Here is a 15765-nt window from a genome sequence, read left to right as displayed (position 1 = left end):
ACAACTCGCTTCTACATTCCTTTCCTTCACTCTTTTTCTTCCTTACTCATCCTTTTACTCTTTATTATACTACGCTGATTTTCACCGACTCCCTTCTTCTTCTTGGCTTTTTATGCTTTTCTTACTCCTCTGGGTCCCTTTCGAATTTTCTCATCTTCTTCTGCTTTTCTTCTTTTTCTTCCCTCTTCTTTGATATGAAATGTCTCTTAAAATAATCACCTGGAATGTTAAGGGTATCAACTCGCCTATCAAACGACAACGAATTTTGTCTCACCTTTCGCGTTTAAATGTGGACATTGCTTTTTTGCAGGAAACCCATTTGTCTGCTGAAGAATCTGTTAAGTTGAAAAGAAGCTGGGTGGGTGATGTTTATTTTTCCCCTGGGGATGGCAAACGCAATGGAGTTGCTATTTTATGTCACAAAGCTCTCTCTCCTTCTATGATTGCTCAAGAGTCAGATACTGAAGGCCGATGGACTTACGTTAAACTCTCTATTAAGAATGTTCCAATTTCTCTTCTAAATGTTTATTCCCCTACCACTGGCGATCCCACTTTTTGGCATTCATTTTCCCAGCACATCACCAGATTCATTGATGATAATTTCATTTTAGCGGGAGACTGCAATCAGCCTTTAGATCCCTTTTTAGACAGAAACTCCAAAGCACATTTCATTCCTAACAAACCTCACAAACTCTTCTCCCAAACCATTTCCCAACATAAACTCACTGATGCTTGGCGTCTTTGTAATCCAAGTCTCCAAGAATTTACCTTCTACTCCCCATGTCATCATTCCCAATCTCGAATCAATTACATTTTTGTTACCCACAATATTGCCCAGACTCTCTCTTACACAGAAATAGGTCCAATCTTACTTTCTGACCATGCCCCTAGATTAGTTCAATTGGACCTTTTGCCCAAATCCACAGGCCCTAAACGCTGGCGTTTCAACAATTCTCTTCTCCTGGACCCCAAATTTACTACCGCCTTCACCTCCTTCTCCCATGAATTCTTTGCCCTAAATGATAACTCTCCTGTTCCCAAGCATACTATTTGGGATGCTTTTAAAGCGGCAGCGAGGGACTTTATCATTGGCTTTGTTGCTAAAAAATGTAGAGCTGCTTGAGAAGCTACTAGAACCATCCTTCTAGATATTAAGAAATTGGAGCATTCTTATTTCACCTCCCGCTCACAGCAAACTCTAACCGCCCTTATCAACGCTAAGATGAAATTTAACAAAAAATCTACAGATGATGCATCATTGTATTTATTAAAGTCTAGTGCCAAGTTTTATGGGGGCAAAAACAAAGCTGGCAAAATCTTGGCTAACTATCTGAAGGTGAAACACAACAAACTAAACATTGAATCTATCTACGATACTGACTTGAACCTTAAACACACAGACGCAGACATTCTCACTACATTCTCCACTTTCTATGAGACCTTATATTCTTCTGAAACTCACCCATCTTCCCACTCACTGGACACATTTTTTTCCACTATACAAAAACCATCACACTTTCCACTTGACCTTTCTCAATTAGAACACGATATATCCCAACAAGAATTACTTAAAGCACTTCAAACACTCCAAAAAGACAAAGCCCCTGGGCCTGACGGCTTCACAGTTGAATTCTTTCTCCACTTTTCAAAGCTTCTTATACCCAGACTCCACTCTCTTATCAGCACTTTCCTCTCCTTGGGTTCTTCCTCGGGCTCCTTCTCAGACGCCCATATCTGCCTCATACCCAAGGAGGGGAAGGATCCTCAATATTGCAAAAATTACAGGCCGATTTCTCTGGTCAATATTGATTACAAAATTTTCGCAAAATCTCTTGCAGTACGACTCGACCTTCTCCTCCCAGACTTATTGGGTGAAGAACAGTCCGGCTTTGTCAAAGGCCGATTTATCACTGACAACACCAGACTCCTATTTAACATTCTCTCTAAATCCCGCCCTTTACCTTATCCTCTTGCGGCCATTGCTTTGGACGCTGAAAAAGCGTTTGATAGGGTTGAGTGGACTTACTTGTTTCATACCCTCCAATGGTTCGGTTTTGGTCCTCTTTTCACATCTTTAATTTCACTGCTTTACTCTAACCCACGCGCAGCGGTTTGCGCTAATGGTCAAATTTCTTCATTTTTTGATTTAAAAAGAGGCGTTCGTCAAGGATGTCCCCTATCCCCCTTTCTTTTTAACTTGGCTTTAGAACCCTTCCTCTCCAAGCTTCGTCAAAACCCCTCCATCCAGGGTTACCAATTATCAGATTCCCACATCAAATTAGCGGCTTATGCGGATGACATTCTGTTATTTGTCTCTAACCCCTCTCTCTCCATTCCTGGTTTTCTTACCGAAGTCCATGCTTACTCCCAAATCTCTGGTTATAAACTTAATAATGACAAATGCGAGATCCTCCCTTTAACCAAATTTACATTTAAACCAGATTTTGCCGCCTCCAACTTCACATGGAAACCTTCCCATATCAAGTACCTTGGAATGCATGTTGCCCCCACCATCCCGGATACCGTTTCCCTGTGTATGTCCAAATGTATTCAAAAATTGACAGATCTCACGTCCAAATGGCATCCTCTTTACCTCTCCTGGTGGGGCCGCCTAGACACTATAAAAATGATGCTATCTCCCATTGTCTTATACACGCTCTCTAATATTCCGGTCACATCGACCCCAAGACCACACTCCGAGGCACTCTCCTTTACAGACCACCAGGACCCCGCGCAAAATTCAGTGAAGACATCACGGACTTCATCACTCCACATGCGCTCCCCTCCAAAGAATACATCCTTCTGGGAGACCTCAACTTTCACCTTGAAAATATCAACGACCGCAACACCGCCACCCTCATGGACAACCTCGCCAACCTCGGACTTAAACAACTGGTCACTTCCCCCACCCACATCGCAGGTCACACACTCGACCCCATCTTCACATCCAGCAATCATGTCTCCTTCGGCCACACCACGGACCTCCTCTGGACTGACCACAGCTGCGTTCACTTCACCTACAACAAACCTAAACCCGACATCCACCTCCAACCTACCCTGCAAAGAAACTGGAACAAAATCACCACGGACCAAATCTCCGCATCGCTCCTTCAAAACTCCCCAGCCCCCTCTTCTAATGCCAACGAAGCCGCCGCTAACCTCACCCTATGGTTATCCAACACCGCCGACACCTTAGCACCACTGAAAAAACGGCAAAGCAAACCTGGCAGCAAGAAGGCCTCATGGTTCAACGATGATCTCAAGAAGTCCAAGAAACTCTGCCGCTCCCTCGAAAAGGCCTGGAAAAAAGACCCGACCACCAGCACCAAGGTCGCCTTCAAAAACGCCACCCGCACTCACCACCAACTGATCCGAAAAGCCAAGAAAACAGCATTCAAGGATCGACTTGACAACAACGCCCACAACAGCAAGGAACTGTTCAACATCGTCAAGGAATTTTCCAATCCCTCGGCCAACTCCAACGACATCACCCCCTCTCAAACCCTCTGCGACTCCCTAGCATCATTTTTCCACAACAAGATTGCGGACATCCACAACAGCTTTGACAACCAACCCGGAAATCAACCCACCCTACCATTTGCTGATCATCTTCCCCCTGTGAACATTCTCAACGACTGGAACCCAATCTCCACTGAGGACACCATCCGCCTGATGAATTCAATCCACTCAGGATCCCCCACAGACCCATGCCCTCACCACATCTTCAACAAAGCAGACTCCGTCATAGCTCCGCACCTCAGAGACGTCATCAACTGCTCCCTCAACTCCGCCACCTTCCCGGAAGACTGGAAACACGCTGAACTCACCGCCCTTCTGAAAAAACCAACAGCGGACCCCACCGAACTCAAAAATTACCGCCCCATCTCGCTTCTCCCATTCCCGGCCAAAGTCATCGAGAAAACTGTCAACAACCAGCTCGCCGCTTTCCTCGAAGCCAACAAATCCCTCGACCCCTCACAATCTGGCTTCCGAGCAAAACACAGCACTGAGACCGCCCTCATCGCAGCTACAGACGACATTCGAACGCTACTAGACAACGGAGACACAGTCGCCCTCATCCTCCTCGACCTCTCCGCAGCCTTTGACACAGTCTGCCACAGCACCCTCCTACAACGCCTCTATAACATCGGAATCCAAGGAAAAGCACTTGAATGGATCACCTCGTTCCTCACCGGAAGAACCCAGAGAGTCCGCCTTCCTCCATTCAAGTCCGAAGCCTCTGAAGTCATCTGCGGCGTACCTCAAGGATCCTCACTCAGTCCCACCCTCTTCAACGTATATATGAGCCCCCTCGCGGCCATCGCACGCCAACACAACCTCAACATCATCTCTTACGCGGACGACACTCAACTGATCCTTTCTCTCACCAATGACCCCAGCACCGCCAAAACTAACCTACACGAAGGAATGAAAGAAGTTGCCGAATGGATGAAACAAAGCCGTCTGAAACTGAACTCAGACAAAACGGAAGTCCTCATCTTAGGTACATCCCTCTCTGCATGGGACGACTCCTGGTGGCCGGAAGCCCTCGGAAAAGCACCCATCCCGACAGACCACGCACGGAACCTAGGCGTCATCCTGGATTCTTCACTCTCAATGAACAGACAAGTCAGTGCCGTATCCTCTTCCTGCTTCAACATTCTTCGCATGCTCAGAAAAACATTTCGCTGGATCCCCTCCGACACAAGGAAAACAGTCACCCACGCTCTGGTCACGAGCCGACTGGACTACGGAAACACCCTCTACGCGGGTACTACCGCAAAACTCCAGAAGAAACTCCAACGAATCCAAAACGCCTCAGCCAGGCTCATATTAGACCTCCCACGCAACGAACACATCTCTGGTCACCTTAAAGACCTCCACTGGCTACCCGTCAATAAGAGGATCACTTTCCGACTGCTTACCCACGCACACAAATCACTCTACGACATCGGACCAGACTGCCTCAACTCACGACTGTCCTTCTACACCCCCTCCCGCCAACTACGTTCTTCCAACCAAGCCCTCGCCATTGTACCTCGCATCAACAAGACCACCATGGGAGGCAGATCCTTTTCATACCTGGCTGCTAAAACATGGAACTCACTCCCCGCTTACCTTCGCCTTACCCAAAACCACCTAGCGTTCAGAAAACAACTTAAAACGTGGATATTTGAAAAGTAATCATCCTTCCCTTCCTAAGCGCCTTGAAACCCTCTGGGTATGTAGTGCGCTATACAAATACTATGACTTGACTTGACTTGACATCCCATCCAAATTTTTCAAACAGATTAACTCCATTCTAGTCTCCTTCCTCTGGAACAAAAAGAAACCACGAATGTCCTTGGCGCGCTTGATTCGCCCTAAATCAGAGGGTGGGGTTAACTTCCCTGATTTCCCAGCCTATCACAAGGCGTTCCAATTGAGAAAAGCCTCTTTTTGGCTCCAAGATCCTGATACCCCATGTCCATTATGGGCCAAACTCGAACGCCTTCTTCTATTTCCCTTCTCTTTTTCCGAATACCTCTCCTTCTCTCGCAAACCCGCATCTGTTTCTACTCCGATTCATAAGTTTACCACAAAAATACTCCTCTCTTCCTCTCATTCACCCCCCACCACTATTGCCGATTTCCTATCCTCCCCCAGATGGCATAACACTTCCTTACTCATCCGGGACAGACCCTTTTTCTGGAAATCTTGGCATACTCGAGGTCTGCAATGGATTTCCCAACTTTTTTCTAACTCCTCTTTCTTATCTTTTCATGAACTTTGCATCCTTTATGACTTGCCCGCCTCCTCTGCACGTCAATATCAATCCCTTAAAGACACGGTTTTACTGAAATACGGTCTCCTCACTCAACCCAACCCTTCTTCTCCCCCATCCACTCTCACCTCCTCACTCCACTTCTTCTTACGCACTGCACCAAGAGCTACCGCTATTTATAAATACCTTCACGCCAGTGAGACTCCAAGACCTAAATCCAAAATCGAGGAGTCCTGGGAGCATGATTTGTCTGTCTCTTGGTCAGTTCCCTTCTGGGACAAAATCTGGACCAAACTCCGCAAATCTTCAAGGGCAGCAACACTCACTCAGACTTTATTTTTTATTTATAACAGACTCCTCTTCACACCTTCTGACCTGCACAAACGCTTTCCTAATACTCCTCACACATGCTGGTCTTGCTCATCTCCACAAGCTGATTTACTCCACATGTTATTTTTATGTACTCGCGTTCGTAGTTTTTGGTTGCAGGTTTGGGCTCAAATTAATGTGATTTTCCACACTTCTATCCCTTTCTCCCACACACATATTTTTATGGGTAGCCTTTCCCCTTGCTGGGATGATGTTGACTTGAAACCCCAAATTGTTGACCTTTTACTTGCTGCTGCTTTCCAACAATTAACAGTTAACTGGAAGGATTTTTCCAAAATTTCTTTCAAAGCATGGTGGTTTAATGTGTGTCATAACCACAGGCTCGATACCACTCATGTTTTCCCGGCATGTTTGGCTGTCAAACGCATGGACTTATGGACTCCAGTTACGCTTTATTTGGACTCTTGCAGTAAACGTTTGTTTCATCCTCTACCTCCACAACAAGAGGTTCCCAAGCCCCCTTAATCGCCCGATACATTCCATTTCTCCTTCAATGTATTATTTTCTCAAATTTTCTCAATGTTTTTATGATTGCCATATTTTATGTTCATGTATTTTTCCTATATCTCTTCTTCATTTTTCAATTTGCACCCAGATTTCTTTTTTTATTACTTAAAAGTCTTTACATTTGTATCCCATTGTATTCTGTTTTGACACCTGATTTTCTCATTTTATTACTATCAAATAAAATTCTTTTGAACTTAAAAAGAAGAGTAAACTGGATAGGTAGTAGGAGTAAAGACACGGCGGGCAATTGTATTATAGTGAACTTCAGGAATACTAGCCTAGTGGAATATATATTGGAAAATGGTAATATGAACCAGACTAGCACCATACGACCATTGCCAATAGGATATTATTACCCAATACAACGTGTCACACATGATCATAGGTAAACTTTTGGCAGAATGGGAAAGGCCCCAGTCGTGACCAGACTAAGGAACCACACTCTGGAAGGTCTGGTTTCCAATGATCGGGGTTCGGCAGAATGGACAAACAGATTCAGCCCCTTATTGTCCCTCGATGAAAATGACTGACTAAATAGGTCAGGGGATCCCCAAGATCACACGGCCGAGGAGGAGGGTCTTGAACCGATCTCTCAGGGAGTATTATGGGAATATCAGCAGTGGGGGATCGAAAAATTCCAACTAATGCAAGGTCAGGGGAAACAATGGGATATGTCACCAATGAGGGATGGATCCACCTTAGATAACCTGGGAGCGTTGCACAACGATCTGTGGGAGGGCTAAAAATAATGTCCTGGAACGTAGCAGGCTTAGTGGGGAAATTTGACAACAGAGACTGGCGGAATCAATTAAGTGGGTTCCAAATAATAAGCTTCCAGGAGACCTGGGCGGTTGATAGTACCCCTTCCAAATACCGGGTTACAAATGTTTCTTTGTACCAGCACAAGAAGCTAGATCTGGAAGGGCAATGGGAGGGCTAGCACTATTTATAGACTTAAACTTAGAAGGAGTCTGGACACATCCCACCCTGGACATCGCATACTCTCCAGGCGGCAAGATTCTCAGGGAATGGTTTGAGGTTGTTGATATTTAACATCTATAACACAGGGCCGGTAAAAGGAACTGATGCTGTACTCCAGGAATTAGATTATAGACTCAAACAGGGGCTAGAATATAGGAAAGGAGGGGCAGAACCAATTGTAATACTGATGGGCGATTTAAATTGCCATCTATGCCCAAAATTGCTCCCAGTAATCACTGATTGGTCTTCTTGTCCGGTTGAGACTGGCCCACACTTCGAACACAATTCTGAGGGGTTAGCACTCAGCAAATTATTAGACACATGCTCTAGTACACACCATTGACTTAGTTGTCCCGGGAAAAGAGGGGTCCCTTACCCCAACTTTTAAAGGAAGAAGATGTTCCTCCTTTATATACTACATTGTAGTATTCAGTTTTGCAAAAAACTGGATTATTGGGGTGAGGATTGATTGGTGCATTTATTCGTGACCATAACCCTTTAGTCCTGGTACTGATGTATAGAGGTTGTCCGAAGAGGAGTAAACAGGTAGATACCGTTATGAGGGCAACTGATCAGGGGAGGCGGCTTAGGTGTTCGAAATTCGATGCTCAGGCACTCTATAAATCATTAATAGTAAAGGGCAAAAGACAGATCGAAGAATGCCTAGATCCACTGATAGAGGGGTGCTCCCTGGTCATGGCGTTTGGGTCTATAACCAACTTGGTTGACGAGTTAATGAAGGCAAAAGGACCCAGGAAAAACATAACTCAGCCAAGATGGTTTGATACTAACTGCTCTCGTGCACTAAGAGATTTAAAATCTAGTCTTAAAGTCACTCCTAGGGATAAATTAAAAGTGGCCCTTTTTAGACAGACCTACAAATCTGTGTTAAAACAGAGAAAGGTTGCCCTTCAAGCTGAAGTGTGGGCCAACTTGAGGGAGGCTGGGGAGAAAAGGGACTTGACGGAATTCTGGAGAATAATTAATAGGCCATGCTTCCAGGACAGTAGCGCCCCGGTGATTGGAACCAACATACTCCCTGAACAATGGGTGACACACTTTGAGGGACTTAACACTCATTACCTCCGATAATGCCCCAGCTTTCCTAGCCTTTGAAGCCACCACGCAGGAACTCATCCAACCCCTGATTGCCCGAACCAAATCGGGTTCACCCTTTGATCCTTGCCCTCCTGGCATTCTTAATCTTATCCCTGAATCCATCGCCCCTTCACTATCCACCATCTGTAATGCAATGTTCGCAACTGGCATCTACCCTTCTGTCTGGAAGGAGGCTATCATTAAACCTCTTCTAAAAAAGCCTACCCTAGACCCTCTCCTTCCTGCCAGCTACAGACCCATCGCATGTGTCCCGTTCCCTGCTAAGATTTTTGAAAAAATCATGAACACTCAGCTATCAACCTACATACATGACGACAACCTACTGGACGACACCCAGTTTGGGTTTAGACAAGGCCACGGAACAGAGACTGCGCTCTTAAAAGCAGCGGACGAGATAAGGTCCACAATGGATAACAGAGGTTCTGCGATACTGATACTTTTGGATCTCTCCGCAGCCTTCGACACGGTCGATCATGTTACTCTGATCGACCGTGTCGCGGCCATAGGAATAAAAAACAAAGCCAAAAATCTTCTTGCTTCATTTTTGTCCAACTACCCTCAAACAGTGAAAATAGGTAAATACATCTCTCAGACCTTCTCTCTGCCTTGTGGAGTACCGCAGGGATCCTCGCTTAGTCCGACACTTTTCAACATATATGTTTCTGACTTAGCGAGGGTCATAAAATCCTATGGAATTTCCCTCACTACTTACGCTGACGACACCCAACTGGTGTTGTCCGTATACAATGACGGCATTTCTGTGGCAGCCAACTTCCAAGACGGAATGAAGGCAATAAGCTCCTGGATGTCATCCAATTGTCTTAAACTAAATTCTGATAAGACAGAAGTGATGACATTCGGGAGGCTGCAACCTACATGGTCCCCGCAATGGTGGCCACCTCAGATGGGACAACCTCCAGAACCAGTGACCAAGGTACGCAACCTAGGAGTCATTTTCGATAACAAGATGTCCTTCCAACAGCATGCTAATTCGGTGGTTTCCTCTTCCTTCCACATTTTAAAAAGGATCAAAAAGCTAACCCCTTACCTACCTCCATCTGCAGGCAAAACCTTAGTCAGCACTTTAGTCTTCTCCAAAACAGACTACTGTAATGCCTTGCTACTAAACGCACAACAAAAGGTCCTCAACAAATTGTAGACAGTGCAAAATGCAGCAGCCAGGACCCTGTTATCTATCCCTAAATTTTCATCTATCTCCCCTTACATCCGACAGCTACACTGGCTGCCAGTAAGGAGTCGGATCAAATTCAAGGCTTTATGCATAGCATATAAAGCTATCCACAACCGAGGCCCACTATTTCTAAAACAAGCCTTCTGCCCGCTCGAACACCCAAGAACATTACGCTCATCCTCAGCCCACTTGCTAAGAGTCCCTCGCACAAGAAGAGCTAATTGGGGCGACAAACGCTTCTCCATCGCCACAGCCAAACTGTGGAATACACTGCCCCTCCACATCAAAACTGCTCCGACTCTACTCAATTTCAGGAAAAAACTCAAAACCTGGTTGTTCTCAGCCTAATCTCCCCTTCCCATAAGAGAGTTCTGCAACTATAGCGCCGAGACACCCTTGGGTATTTGCGCGCTCTAAAAATCGCTCAAATAAATAAATACAATAATAAAATGGTCCCAGAAGGGGGTTGGGATGGCACACGGAGTTCGGAAGTAGAATTTTCCCTCACAGAAATAACTAAGGCAATCCAAGATCTCACCCGTAATAAAGCCCCAGGTCCGGACGGCACCCCGCCAGATTTGTATTTGTGCAATGTGGCCCTATGGGCCCCAATCTTGACGAGGGTCCTAAATGCAGCTGTCAAAACTGGGCTGCCCCGCTCTTGGTCTACAGCCACAATTGTCCCTATATTTAAGAAGGGAAGTAGGGATAATCCTCAATGCTACAGACCGATATCGTTGATCGATGTCTCTGCCAAAATCCTGGGCCGCGTAGTATTGGACCGACTTTTGGATTGGACAGAAGAGCACCACACTATAGTAGACACCCAGTATGGCTTTAGATCAGGAAAATCAACTAGCGACCAGTGTCTTAACCTTTACTTGCTGGTCGCCAAATATACAAAAGCCAGTAGCAAAACTATTTATCTGGGGTTTATGGATTTGGCCGCGGCATTTGACAATGTAAATAGGAACAAAATATGGGCTATGATGAGCAACCTGGGAATTGACCCTGGACTGATTAATATTCTTAGAGAACTACACTGGAACACCACTGCCAGGGTCCGCTATAGCACGGAGGGGGGGAGTACTGAACCCTTTCCGTGCACTAGTGGAGTAAGGCAAGGTTGTATCCTTGCTCCTTTCTTGTTCTCACTTTATATTAATAACCTTGAGAGAACTCTGATTGCCCTGAACACAGACTGTCGAAAAGCCGTCATATTCCGGTACTTCTGTACGTGGATGACGCGGTCCTGCTTGCCCGTACCCCGTGGAGCTTACAATGTTTGATCGACGGATTTGTAAAATTCATGGACAGCTTAGACCTGTCTGTGAACTTAAGCAAGTCCTTTGTGATGTTGGCAGGTAAAAAGCCTTGCAGGAACTTTGCATACAAAATAGGGACCCACACTTTAGAAATGGTGAAGACTTTCTCCTATTTGGGACTTTTATTTGATAGGGCACAAAAATTCAAAACCCTGATAGAGGAACGCTGTTCAAAATTGGTTTCCTCAAATGGTGCTATACTAAATTTTGCCCGAAGTCTGGGCCGCTGATCCCCAGAACAGGTGATGAATTTATACGGCTCCATAAGTACCGCAAAAGCCCTGTTTGGAGCTGATGTTTGGGGCTTTGAGGTACAAAACAATTGCAGCTGGAGGAAGACAAATATCTGCACAGGATCCTAAAAATCTCGCAGAGTACCCCAGCGGCAATTGCACACAGTGAACTGGGAAGCCCTTACATCATAGATCAGGTAAAGCTGAGCCCTGTTATAGCATGGCTTAGAATTTGGGAAAATCCTGAGGCAGAATTAAGTAGAGTAATTGTAGCAGACTGCTTACAAAGGGACAAGGGGATGCAAATGTTTATGTTTATGTTTATGTCCGTTTATATAGCGCCAAGTCACCGACAGGTCTCAGGGCGCTTTTGACCGCAATGACATCACAGCTCGGGCAGCAACAGGAGGCGAGCTAGGTCTATACTGAGCTCAACGCTGTTCTAAATAGGGTTGTCTTTAGGGCTTTCCTAAAGCGAAACAGGTTTCCTTCCTTGCGAAGAGCTTCCGGCAGCTCATTCCACATTTTGGGCAATAGGACCGAAAAGGATCTCCCTCCTTTTGTTGCTAGCCTGAACCGAGGGCATACAAGCAACTGAGCCTCGGAGGACCTTAGGCTTCTTTCGGGCCTGTATATGACTAGTCTTTCCTTGATATAGGAAGGGGCTTGCCCATAGATGGCCTTGTGGGCTATGCAGAGGCTCTTGAAAGCCGACCTTTGCGTCACTGGTAGCCAGTGAAGATTCAGCAACAGCGGGGATGCATGTGATCTCCTTGGAAGTCTGAAGATTAATCTTGCCGCGTCATTTAAGACTACCTGCAGTCTGTTTGTTAAGGCTTTAGGTAAGCCCAGGTAGAGCGCATTTCCGTAGTCCAGCCTCGACAGTATGGTGGCAGAAACTATCGTGCGGATCGTGGACTGGGAAAGAAGTGGAACAAGTTTGCGCAGTTGTCTTATGATGCCGTTACAGGTACCTACTACCGCAGAGATTTGATTGGTCATTGAGAGGGCGCCGTCTATTCTAATGCCAAGACTTTTGACCACGATTGCTGGCTTAGGGGTGGGCCCTAATTCCTGGGGCCAGTAGAGGTCACACCAGGGGGAACAGGTGGATGACACAATTAACACCTCTGTTTTCTCGGGTTTAATCTTCAGGAGATTCCTGAACATCCAGTTGACTGTGTACCTAAGAATCTCCTGTGCCAGTGACTGTGCCCGTATGGTGTCATCTATGCTCAGCAACAACTGGGTGTCGTCTGCATAGTTGAACACCCGACAGCCCATCTCAGCCAAGGTGCTTATTAGTGGTTGCAGGTATAGGTTGAACAATAAGGGGGACAAGGCGGAGCCTTGGGGTACCCCACATGTCAGGTCTCCTGCTCCTGATACCTCCTCTCTCAGCTGAATCCTCTGGGTTCGCCCGGACAGGAAGGATTCCAGCCAGAGGTAAGCAGAGCCCCGAAACCCAAACCCGGCCAACCTATCCAGGAGTATGGTATGGCTGACGGTATCAAACGCCGCTGATAGGTCTAAAAGTATCAGGGCGCTTGATTTCTTTCGGTCAGCCAACCCTCTAAGGTCGTCCAGCACCAAGAGCATGACTAACTCGGTGCTATGGTGGGCACGGAACCCTGCCTGCATCTCATGGAGCAGATGGTTAGACTCCAGGAACGCAGCCAGGGACTTCAAAACATGCTGCTCAAGCACCTTGGATAGAAATGGAAGCTGGGAGATGGGCCGATAGTTTTTTAATACTTTGGGATCAGCCCCAGCTTTCTTGATTAGGGGCTTCACTCGGGCCTCTTTAAAGCTAGCTGGCAGCTGTCCCGTGTTCAATGACCTATTTAGCATGGACAGAATGCGTTATTCTAGGCTGAGGCGGGCTAGGCGAAACACACTAGGGGGACATGGGTCGGCTGGAGAGCCTGACTTTGTTTTCCTCATTAAGGTGTCTAGGCTCAATGAATCAATCGGGGGGAAAACTAGACAAGTACATTCCACCTGGAGTTTTAGCAGGATGTAGTTTAGTGGAGCCAACTCTGGTACTTGTTATTTCTTGTAAAATAACTTCAACCTTTTCTAGGAAGTATTTCTGAAAGGTGTCGCAATTGAGGGTGGTCTCTATAGGTTGAGTTCTTTTACTTAGTTCCGTGAGGATTTTAAAAGTTTCCTTCTGAACGTTATCTGCCTTGTTAATGCGAGTTTCGTAGAATGTCGCTTTAGATTCCTGTATATGTTTTTTATAGGCTCGAAGAAACTGCCTGTATTGTTCACAGGATTCTGGATCTTTTTTTCTCCTCCAGTTTCTCTCAGCATTTCGCAAAGTTTTCCTATGCTCTCTTAGAGCTGGTGTAAACCAGGGGGCTCCCTTCCCACCGCTGTTCATTTTCTGGGATTTCACTGGTGCAATCTGATCAATTGCCCTTGTTAGATCACCCATTAGATCTACACTACACTACACTCTTGGTCTATGTCGGTGACTGGCGCCATGGGTCGAGTGAATTCCCTGAGCGACAGAGTCAAATCTCGTAGCTAAATTATGTCAAGGTTACGCTAGAGGATATAGACCGGAAGGATCTTTTTACCTACCCGAATATAATTTCTACCTCTTGTAAATTACAGATTAAAAAATTGTTGTTAGAAAAGTTTGCATTTCACAGAACAGGTTCTGAATTGTCGAAGAGATCAGTAACTGCTCATTGTCTTGTGAGTAATAGTGAGGGTATGGAACCCTATCTATTTCTGATGTACAACTCGCAGGACAGGATTTTAATGCGTCGTTTTAGGCTCAATATGTTACCAAATATATTGTCTTATCCATCTGGTTTTACTTTAACAATTGAGCAGAAGGGTGCCTACGGCTGCGACAATAGGTCTCCGCAGGACACCTTTCATTTTGTACTTTTGTGTCCTTTTTATCAGATGCCTCAACGTAAATTTCAGGTGGCTATTTTGAAAGAGGCAAAGTTTCATCATGCCAAAACCGCCTTACTCTTCTTACAAAGAGCAAACGATATGCAAACATTATGCTCTTTTATGAACTTTTTTTAAGTGACAGTAAGATTAAGAATTACAAGAGGTTAATGTTAAGGAATGAATGTATACAGTGTTTTACAATTAAGTACTTTTGTTTTTAGACAAAGTTCAGATATGTTATTTAATCAATTTTTAACTGTATATATGTATTTTTATGATGGTTTTTAATCATCAAAATAAAGATTTACTAAACTGAACTAAACTAATGGACCTAGCGTTCAGCTCAAGGCCCAGTTTTCAGTTCCATGTGCCAAATGTCTTCTTTTCTGTTAGATCATGTCATATCATTTAAGGACATACTTTAAGTTTTGATTCAATTGTACGAGCACCACGCCGGGACGCACCTGTGACTAAAATAAAAGGGATCCTAACCATATCCTGGCTACAAAAACAGGAAACTATGGACCACAGACTCACGTGTTCTCTCCTGTCATTTAAGAGGAGCCACGCCATAATGCCTGGCAATTTAGAGCCAATCAACCCGCACCACAATCTTTCGAGTTACTGTTTCCTCTCTTCCACCCTATTCTTTCACCAGCTTCCAATTAGCAGCCTTGAGCACTGGTGACCCTGGCAACAGCGTCTGCCATGGACAGCAGTATGCCCTCCTTCAACCACCGTAACAATTCTCATGCATCTCCTGCATGAGGAGTCACACAAGAGACTCCTCGCCTGCATGCAGATCATGTTGTTATCAACTTCCCTTCTGACAATCACTTATCTCTGGGGCAGGCCCATGAAACCTTCTTGCATTCTAATCTTTTCCTTGTTAATGGTACCTGGGTTGCTACCATATTTCCAAAATATCTCCCTCCGCGTGTCTTCATCGCATGCCTTTAATTGGTCGACTATGTGCAGGGTTGCATTGTGAAACCACATGTACACACAGACACTGCAACGCTGCCCGCAGCCCAACTAGCCACAATAGCCCAATGCCATAATGCTAGGGAACAGCATACTGCTCTAGCAAACACAGGAGCTAGCCAGCGAGTCCCACTCCCTGAACTAATATCGTCATTTAAGCTAGGCTTCCGCCAACCATCTTTGATAAGACACTGAATAGCTTAGAAGCATCTCCACTATCCACTGCACCTTATCCCAATGCAGTCTTCTATGGATAATGGCCAGTGCAGCCATCTAGAGAAGATTCATACATATCTCTAAGACTCACAGAATGACCCAATTAACAATCCGGAAATCTTGCATTAACAGAGTAAG

This window comes from Lissotriton vulgaris, chromosome 1_2, assembly GCF_964263255.1.
Source record: "Lissotriton vulgaris chromosome 1_2, aLisVul1.2, whole genome shotgun sequence".
NCBI classification, from domain to species: Eukaryota; Metazoa; Chordata; class Amphibia; order Caudata; family Salamandridae; genus Lissotriton; species Lissotriton vulgaris.
The sequence above is the reverse complement of the archived record's forward strand: the minus strand, read 5'-3'. Positions refer to the sequence as shown.